A 10,739-nucleotide genomic window follows, 5' to 3' on the forward strand; every position below is an offset into this window, starting at 1 on the left:
GCTTGTGTTGGTTTAATTTAAAATTAGGGGTCTAAACATTTATTAGTGTTCTACACACTAGTTAAACATTCAACAAGTAATATTAAAGCCAACTTGGTAACCTCTTGTTGCGCTCAGAGACATTGCCCCCACAAAGTGGGCTTGGAAGAGAACATTAGGGATTTAAGTGGAGGATCTTGGGATGACGTAGATTGATATTGAATAACAAAGTGTGTTGAGACCCATATAATGCGTTTATTGGGTTGTAAGTTTTATGAAAACTATCATGAGTCTTAATTGTGACTACGCTAGCCCTTTCGGAGCATAAAATTTGGTGGTTACAAAACATTTTGGAGAGTGTTATTGAATATAGATTAAGTCACAAAACAACAATATCAAAGAATCAAATTGGCTTTATGCCTACTATTTTATTACTTAAACATCTAAATGATAGATATAAAGAAGTCAGTAAAGATCCCCCATATAGTTTTATTGACCTAGAGAAATCATATGATAGATTATTTGAAGAGGTTATGTGGTGAATTTTAAGGGGAAAAAAGAGTTGCTTTAATGTATATTAAGTTGACTAAGGATAAATATATATATATGACAAAGTTGTAACCAGAAAGAGAACAAAGAAAGACATCACAAGTAAGTTTCCTATCCTTATAGGTTTGCATCAAGGATAAAAATTTAATTCAAATCTCTTTGTGTTGGCTATAGGAGTTCACCAAATCAATTCAATCCAAATCCTCTAATCTATGCTTTAGCAAATGATATAGTTTTAGTGGATGAACTAAATGCGAAGTCAATGTCTAATTAGAAATTTAAAGAGATGTTTTAGAAAAAAAAGGATTCATGCTAAGTAAAATTGAAGTACATAGAATGTTTGTTTGGTGACAGTATAAAAAAAGTTCATAAATTCTAAGACTTGAGGGTCAAGAGATACCAAAGATTTAGTGTCTTTGATATCTTAGATTCACAATTCATAAGGGTGGTGAGTTTGAAGATGATGTGAATCATAGGATATATGAAAGCAAGGTAAAGGAAGTGGAGAAGTGCATTATGAAAATTGTGTGATCGTAGAGTACTTATTAAGTTAAAGGAAAAATTTTATAAGTCTATTATTATACAAACTATGATTTGTGGTTCTAAATGTTAGGATCTTAAGAAATAACATGTTCATAAAATTATTGTAGCTTAAATGAGAATATTAAGATGAATAATCGGAAATACAAAGAAAAATGGAATTTGAAATGAAGGAATTTGCTTTAAAATAGAGGAAATATTGATGAAAAGATGAGAGGGAGTCACTTGAGATAAATTAGTTATGTGCATAGGAACGTGTTTAATATTCACATTAACATTGCATGAAGCAGTAAAAAAAGCATGTCAAATAAGGAAGCAACAAAGAGTATGATTTTAGAGAAGATAGAATAACAAAAGTGAATACATGAGCCTAATCATGATTAATTTGTGGAGGATCTATAACCAACCCCCAAGTTTTGGGAATAAGGCGATGTTGTTATGTTGTTAAGCATTGTCAATTATGTTTTGGACCATAGCGAAATAAATTGAAGTAGCCCAAATCTCATATGACAATATGTTTTTTTACCCCAAGACATAATCTAATTTTTCGAAACTCTAATGTTCTCTGACAATATCCATATGGGAAGCTTTGTATCATTGCACTCAAATAACTCCTGAATAAGGATTTGGCATTTGATTGATAACTCTTAATCTAATTAGATTGGAGCTACTACTAATGCAGGAAAAAGTAAGTTGCATCTTGATTGGCCTACCTGCTTCAGTGTTTGCTTGGGGACTACAAGAGGACTTGCTTATCTCCATGAAGAGTCAAGGCCAAGGATTGTACATCGAGATGTGAAGGCTAGCAATATTTTGATTGATGGAGAGCTATGCCCGAAAATATCAGATTTTGGATTGGCAAAGCTTTATGATGACACTAAAACCCACATCAGCACCCGAGTTGTAGGGACTATGTAAACTCCTTATCCACTTTCTCAAAGCCATTGTCTTTAATGCTTGTTTTATACTGTACCAAGGTTCATGATACAGTGTAAGATATAGATCCTTATATAAGTATGTAACAGTTAATCAATAATCACTAGATTCATTAAAAGAATGATCAATAACTATTACAAACTTAAGGATGATATTGGAATTTTCTTTTCCATTACTAATAATCAATTTACCTATGGAAATTGAACCTGATCAGATAGATTGGTGGTTATAAATAAACTTGCGTATTCACCTATCAAAAAAAATTAAATAAACTTGCATATTAATTTTAAATCTTGCAGAGGCTATTTGGCACCGGAATATGCAATGCATGGGCACCTGACTGAGAAGGGTGACGTTTTCAGTTTTTGTGTTGTTGCTTTGGAGATCCTAAGTGGGAGACCAAACTCAGATAAAAGCTTGGACCTTGAAAAAATTTATCTCCTTGAATGGGTATGGGAAAGGAAGTTTTTCTCTCTTTTTCCATTTTTTAATTTATTGCATTAAAAAGAAAATTCTTATTTGCTCTCCTTGTCATGAATCACCAGGCATAGACTCTACATGAAAATAATTAGAGTTTAAAGCTGGTAGATCCCACATTATCAGAATTTGATGAAAATGAAGCTGCTCGAGTGATAGTAGTGTCTTTGTTGTGCACACAAGCATCACCAAACATGCGGCCACAAATGTCCCGTGTTGTGGCCATGCTTGCAGGAGATATTGAGGTAGGCATTGATACATCAGAGCATTGTTACATCAAAGCCGAGTTATTTAACTGATTGGAATTTCAAAGATATAACAAGCAGCTTTTTGAGTGAAGAAGATAGAAAGCATCATGGGGATAACACTGACCTTAGCCAACTCAGTAATCCATTGCCTTCTCCTATAAATGTTACTGAAACCATGTTTGGTGGCATAATTGGAGATGGAAGGTGAAAACATCTATCTTTGTTGCAATCACTCTGTAACACTGCCTTCACTATGTAAGGCACTTCAAATTCAAAACTCTCTATGTTTGACTGGCTTTCACCTTTGCAAATGATAATATGTGATGTCATGTTTATAAATACTGAGATATTTGTCTTGTCTTGTATCATAATTTTGACAAACAATGAAATTTTTCTTCTTTGGGAAGTTATAGGCTTATAGCTGCATAATATTGATGTGAAATCATATACTTGACCACAATTTTTTACTATCACTATTTTGACGTTTCCAGTCTTCTTCTCACTATTTATCCTATAGATGAAATGTCATACGGAGCATGAATGCCACAGAAATATGAGAAATGGAAGGATTGGTAAGCTATGCCCATAAAAAGCACAAATTAGCCCTGTTTGAATAAAGTAGATTAGACCCTCCAACCAACATAAAATGAAGGAATGCATCATTCTTACATTCCTCAGTTCTCAATCAATAGGACTGTGAGATTTATAGGACAGTAAATAGGCGAGATCTCCTTGATGTAAGTACTCATTTGGTAGTAGTTACTTAAAGTAAAAAATAAAATAAAATAAATCACTAAATGATACAAAAGAAATCAGCTTTGGCCATTTGGTACCAATTTGAAACATGCCTTTTGGGTTGAAAAGGTGAGTTTTTAGAATGGTCAGTGCAATACTTGATAGTGTGGATACCAGACTATGGATCGACACTATTTTTGGTTTGGTGATGAGTGTGGGTACCATCCCTACTTGTGCTTCTTGCATGTGTTAGGTCATTGACAGTGCATGGATTGTAAATAAAGTGAACAGAATTATGTATACAAAATTTTATCTTTATAATTGGATACATCTTACATAGTAGTGTGACAACTCCATAAGTGTTGGTCTTTAATCGGGAGATTGTGAAATTAACACCTGGCATTTTTATAATAATGGTGCCAGTGAGGTGATTTTGAAATTAGTAGCTAGTGTTACTATGGCATTTCTATAATAATAAAACCGGCAATGTTGGCCGAGATCTTTATCCTCAATCAGTTAGAGGTTTGATTGTGGGCCTCTTAGGATTACTGTTTTGTATTGCCTTTTTACTGTTTGTGCAAACAGTTCCTGCAATTGTAATCTCAATATTCAAAATTTTATCAAATTTAAATATCCTTTGTTATATACTTGATACTTTGTCAATTCTCACGCGGGCCTTTTCTTGGGGGGCTATGCCACTTCCTTGGATAATTTTAAATCTTCATCAATTGCGATTTCTTCAAGCCCAAGTTGTTGCTTCTTTTTCTAGGTCTTCTTTAATTTTCTAAAACGCTATGTTTTTAGGTAAAAATCATTGCACAAAATACATGTGTATTTATGTATGTATGTAGTATGACCCACTCATCATTGTACCAATGATTAAAGGGCACATTACATCTATTAGTTGTAGATCAATAGCAATAGGCAATTTTATACGATACAAGGTTTTAATTATGTGGGTAGAAGGAGAATTTAGTGTTTTTCTTTGTGTAGAGAGGCTACGAATATGCTAAATATTAACTAGAATTCTAAAAAATATTTGTAATGATAAGGAGCATGGCAAAAACAGAGTATTGCTCTTTAATTCAATTCAGTTTCATTACCTTTTTCTCTTACATTGTTATGATATATGAATGGCCAGAGGAACAAATTTTTCTGTACCAGTTGATATTGGGGCACCATTTCAAACTTACCGCCATTCATATATTTACATACATATGTTTATAAAATAAAATAAAAACATATATACATTAACATATATTATGTATTTATGTATGTTTGTATATGATGTTACTTGTAAAAGTTTAAATTTTGTGAGTATAAGTTTATCACTTGTAATATTTGCAAAATTTTCTAAAAAGGGTAGATTGAGAAAGTTGCTCAACTTCGTTGGCATTTAATGGCCTCTTTTCCTTACTTGTTGAGAGTGATTTGGCTATTCAATATCTCCCGTATTCTTTGAATCTTGTGCATTTTTTGGTGGTTTAAGGAATTGAGAAACTTCCTCCAACCTAAACCCATGAGATTTAGGAATATGGGCCGCAACATGTGAAATGTAAAAGTGATTCCATATCTAAGTTATACATGTTTTATAAGTGATTTCATATCTAAGTTGTAAATGTATATTAGTGATTCTATATGCATTCACAATTATAAAATTTATTTTATAAAGAAGTAATGAAATCACTTAGAAAACAGTTATGAAATTTCAACTCAATTATATAAAATTTCATATGTCAACAGGATAAACTAAAGGAGGCATTCGACATGTTCAGAGCTGGGTTGACTTGGAGAACTTATTCAATGTCATATGCGCATTGTTTATTTACATTCCAATTCACATTGATATTAACTTCTAAAATTCAGCAAAATTGGAACCGTATCTTAGGATAAAAAATTTGGTAAATAGAAGCATACAACTTTTGGCTTTAAAATTAGTTAATGATAGATTGGGCATCTTCTAAAATTCAGCAAAAATGGAACCGTATCTTAGGATAAAAAATTTGGTAAATAGAAGCATACAACTTTTGGCTTTAAAATCAGTTAATGATAGATTGGACATCTCCTAGGTTGCAAATGTTCATTATGCTTTAGACGGAATTATACTTTTGTGTGTGTATTCTCCCAAAAACATTAAAATCTCACAAAGAAAGGAAACATAGAAATTTAAAAAAAAAAAAAAAAAAAAACCTTGAGATTAAGATGTGTGGGCACGAACATGACCTAAGACACAATGACATGACAATTCTTAACAAATTAAAATAAGACAATATCAGTATTTGACAATTAAATATTAATATTTTTAGGTATATTTTATTTATTGTATGCTTATTATATATATATATATATATATATATATTTATTTTAATTATAAAATATTAACTATCAAAATCTTTAAAATTATATCTTATAATAAAAAAAAAATTTAACCGGTCTAGCACACACATCTTGGCCCAATATGCAAAAAATGTTGTAAGTTATGTAACTTGGATAGAGGAAACTCCTAGTATGAGTATGATTGAGTTAGTTTTAGTTCAAGATGTATTATTTTTATCTTCTTCTTAATAAAAGTTGTGATTTTTTTTATCAAAAAAGAAAAAGAAAATGATAGATGTGTTGTGTACATGCATGGGATTTGAAGTCTATATGCATCTTACCTGTGAGATACTACAGAGTTCGTACACCTATATCTTTTTTAATTCCCTTTATAGAGCCTTAACATTATGACAAGGGAATACAATCCTACTGTTTGACTTTGTGTTTCACTTTATGCTATACCAGTCGCAAATTGTTTTGTATTTGTTTGACTTTCATTATAAAATCAGTTTAAAATGAAAAGCAAAAACATGACATGCTATGGATTGTGAATGATAAAGTAGATCATAAAAGGTGAGAAAAACAACAGGCCCCAAGTCATTGGACTACATAAACAAACCTACCATAACCAGTGCTTGATTGGTGTTTAAGACCAGCCATGTTAATAATTTTTGTTGATGTTGAAGTTCAACAATATGTGATACTGATTTAAAATCCATATATGGACAAGTGGTTTGATTCCATGACATGATAAATAAAACGCGCTCTCTATAGCCTTTTGGCAAAGTGGTTTAGGCCCTATTTAGATGGTGAGTGAATGATACCTCTTCACTCATCACTCATATCTTATCATTCTAAACTTGTTGCCCAATAACTCATAACTTGAAAATACCCACGAGCCAAGCAAATTCCGTTTGGCTCAAAATCTCAGTGGAATTTTCATTTAGAAAACTTAGGGTATGTTTGGTAACTGTTTTTTGCCCTTATTTTCTGTTTTCAAAAACAATTTTCTATTTTTGAGACTAAAAAACTTGTTTGGCAACTCAAAATGGGCAAAAAACAAAAACTGTTTTCAAAACTAAATTTGTGAAGGAAATTGAAAACATGCAAAAGACTGTTTTCAGCTTTTAATTTTCAAAAGTCAATGAAAACACGTATTTAATTTAATGAATCCATCTCATTTAATGAGTTAACATCAAAGTTCAAATCTTAGTAACAACATATTTTAGTATTTTCTATTTTTTTTTCTTCAAAAAACTATCTTTTTAATTTCAACTAACCAAACATGTTTTTGATTTCAAAAATACCAGAAAATTATTATTTTTTATATTCCTAAAAACAAGTTATTGAAAATAAAAAACAAAAACTATTATCCAGCATAATCTCAATATTTGGTACTTCAGATTGGACCCACGTGCTGAGTCACTTACTGACACGTAGATAGGCTAGCCGCGTAAGACTCTCATTTCTTTTATTTTATTTTTTCTTTTCATTGTTCCTCTCATCTGTCTTCACTCTCCTTCTCGTCTTTTTCTTTTTTCATCTGATTCGTCTTCACTCTCCTTCTCTCTCATTTTTTTTTTTTTTTAAAGAATTTTTTGTTTCTTTTTTCCTCACTTCTCACTGGCCATAACTAAAAATTGTTCCCCTCTCTTCTCCGCCCCTCTCCTCTGTAAAGACTCACCTGAAGAATCTACAGATGAGTATCAGTCAACTTGTCTTTATCACTTTCGCTCTCTCTCCGTTTCTCGTTGTGGCTAAATATCCCTCTCTCAAATTTTTGATTTTGGAAATTCGTGGGTATATGGATTGTGTTGTGTTATTCGATATTGGGTTCCTGTTTATGGGTTTGATGCTTTTATCTTCCCTTTTGGCTCCTTGATTCTCCAATCTGATGGGTTCCAGTTTTTTGCTCAGTGCTGTTCGCAGATGGGATGGGGAGAGAGAGCAGATTGGTTGGGTTTTGGAGAAGGGAAAAGGGAAAAGTGAGATGATAAAGAAGAGCTCTAGTAACAGGAATTTAGAACCATTCTATTTTTCAATTAAAAACTGTTTAATTATTTATTATTTTTCATATTTTCAATTGAAGAAAGAACTTTCACTAGATCAACGTGCTACAAAGGCTAGTTCCAAGAAATTAAGATGGCCACATCAGGGAACCCACAAGCCACAAAACTTTGACTAGATAGCTAGTCCCTAACCACCACCGACTTTGAAGTTTGAAGACCCAATGCCACTTCTATTTTGATGGCTAAAATCATTGGATGGTTCATACTTCATAGTACTCTCGCTCAAATTATCTAATCCTAGAGGACCAATGTGTGCATCTCCCAAGTTCCAATCAAAACTTGGGTTATAAAGCGTGAATATTGCCTCCAAAGTCCACACTATCTGCATTAGTGGGAGTGTCCCAATGGCAGAACCAAAGGTAGAAGAGGAAGATGGTGTTGGCAAGAGCAGTTGTGTGTTGCATGGGATGCTGCAGCAGCTCCAGGAATGTTTCTCAAGGTGTCCCTGGGTGGACTTGCTTTGTTACAATTTATTTATTTATTTTTCAATTTCTCTTTTACAATTTTTTCTTTTTTAGATTTTAGTTTAATTTTTTTTTTTTGGCTTTCTCTTTTTACTTGAAAGCAATGTTATGAATATCGTTTTGGACCCTGTTTTAGTTTGTTTAGTGAAACGGAATATTTCGGTACTGATCTATTTCAATGTACCATTTCAAAGGTGTTTCGGGGTTTCTAAAAAAAAATAAAAAAAATAAATATTTATTTTTTCTTATACAACATAAAATTATTGATTCAAATAAGTAAACTTCAAATGAAACAAATCATTTACTCTTTTTTTTTTTTGACACTCAAATCATTTAATTATTACATAACAATTACTCTTTTAGAATATCAACACATAAATATGTAATTAAATAATGAAAAATAACAACCAAAAGTAGTACAATAAGAGTGTATATATGTATATCATATTAGGAAGAGGCAAGACTCAATAAATAAGTTTGAAATTAAACACTTTTGTCAGCTTTTTGAGTTTTGTCATTTTCAAAGCTTTGTCACGTGAGTGGGGTCCACAAGCTAAAAGTCTAAAAGGCAAACTAAAGAAAAAACTTGACAAAATAAAAACTAGAGTAAAAAAATAAAGAAAGAGACAGACTAGCAGAGCGTATAAGATGAAGCAAAGAAGAAGAAAAGGAAGAAGAAGAAGAAAGGGTGACCTTTGCGATAACTGGATTTGTTTTTTAAGCATTCGACGCAGGTAATGACATACTGTGATAACGAGTTTGTTAATTTAGAGATTTTTCTTTTTTTTTCTTCTAAAAATTGGTACTGGCCAAAATGTAACAAATAATCTACCAAAATTTAATTTTATTGACATAAATTTTTTTTGAGAGTGTTACTAATTTTTTTAAAGGTGTTTCTATTTTTTTTTTAAAGGTAGATAAATAAATTTTTTTATTATATATATATATATATATATATATATATATAAATTTTAGGTCAGGGTGGTCCCTGTAGGTGGCGCCGCCACTGCGTGTAGCCAAGCTTAGATGCCGACTACAGATTTATATATCTTTCATCTTTCTTTCTTTGTGTCATTCTCATTCTTACCCAATTCAGTTACTTCAAGTTACTAATATAGTAATATCACTTTTCAAAGCTCTAGGAAGCTCCACGCCCACCTACTCCACGTGCATTGTGCCATTTTCCCTTTATAGTTGAATATCACTTTTCAAAGCACTATTTGTCATTTACAATTCTCCTAAATGAAACTCTCTCACTTGATGGAGAAAATAGTAAAATAACCCTCAGTTCCCAACTATATAGGGTCCGTTTGGATATAACTTATTTTGCTGAAACTGAAAACTGAAAACTGAAAACACTGTAGCAAATAAGTGGAAAAACGTGGATTATAATTTATGAGTTTTCAACACTGTAGCTCAGCTGAAATTACTGTAGCATATAAATACAACATATTTTTTTTCCCCTTCCTTCTTCTCTCACTTCTCAGAAATGCACACACCGTAGCCTCTCGTTCTCAGAAATCTAGAAGCTCAGAAATCCTCCGAGCAAACTTCTCAGAACTTCGTAGCCTCTTCCTTCCTTCTTCTATCACTTCTCAGAACTCCACAGCGTAGCATCTCTATCTGTCTCTCTCTCTCTGCGCTCGTGAGAAGCTCTCATCTATTCCGATCACTCCGCCGTCTTATCGTAATCCATGGGTCGCCGCAGCTCCGGAGGTCAGTCTTCTCTTTCCTTTTCTTCAGATCTCTGTGTTTGGTTTTAAGTATAAATATATATTAAAAAAAAATCTCTCTACTCCACATAATTGAAAAAAACCCTAGAGCTTGTTCTCGGTCCCTAAATCCCTCAGATCACTCTCAACTCTCAAGCTACCTCTCGCTGGAGACGATGAGTCCAGGCCACTGGGCCTTCCCTTTGCGTTTCTCTCACTCCTCATCTCCATCGTCGGCCTTGTCATCTGGATCGTTGGGTATGCTTCACTCTATTCCAATTCAATGTATCTTCTGGGTTTTTTTTTCATTAATTTTTCTATAAATTTTAATTTGATCCATAGTTGTTTATCATAGATTTCGTACTTGGTGGTAGTACCAAGTAGCAACCAAACCAGAATGCTGAATAACTAATCCCCTGTTCTGTCTCACCTTAAATTTCGGTCCAAGTTGAGACAATTATGGTCATCCAGATGTGTCGGTATACCAGTATTTTAAAATTAAAACTCTGAAATTTATCATTGCTCTATAGTAATTTAAAATTTTGTCCTTCCAATTTGGCCTTCTAGGTATTTGAAATTTTTTGATTATCTTAGATGCTTTTGATGATGTGATAGTTACCTAAAGTTTCTTCATTTTGATGCAATTTGGTGTAATGGGTATAAAAATTTCTGAACTTGGACGTAATTATTGGGCAGATTGTTGCTGAGCTGTAT

The 10,739-nt window shown here is 32.5% G+C and overlaps 1 pseudogene; it reads left to right on the top strand.

The window, feature by feature from the left end:
• LOC142636465 (putative LRR receptor-like serine/threonine-protein kinase At1g56130) overlaps positions 1–2,937 on the top strand; it is a 40,381-nt pseudogene extending 37,444 nt beyond the window's left edge.
• Positions 2,938–10,739: the final 7,802 nt, after the last annotated feature.

Source organism: Castanea sativa, chromosome 5, assembly GCF_040712315.1.
Source record: "Castanea sativa cultivar Marrone di Chiusa Pesio chromosome 5, ASM4071231v1".
In the NCBI taxonomy this organism is placed as follows: domain Eukaryota; kingdom Viridiplantae; phylum Streptophyta; class Magnoliopsida; order Fagales; family Fagaceae; genus Castanea; species Castanea sativa.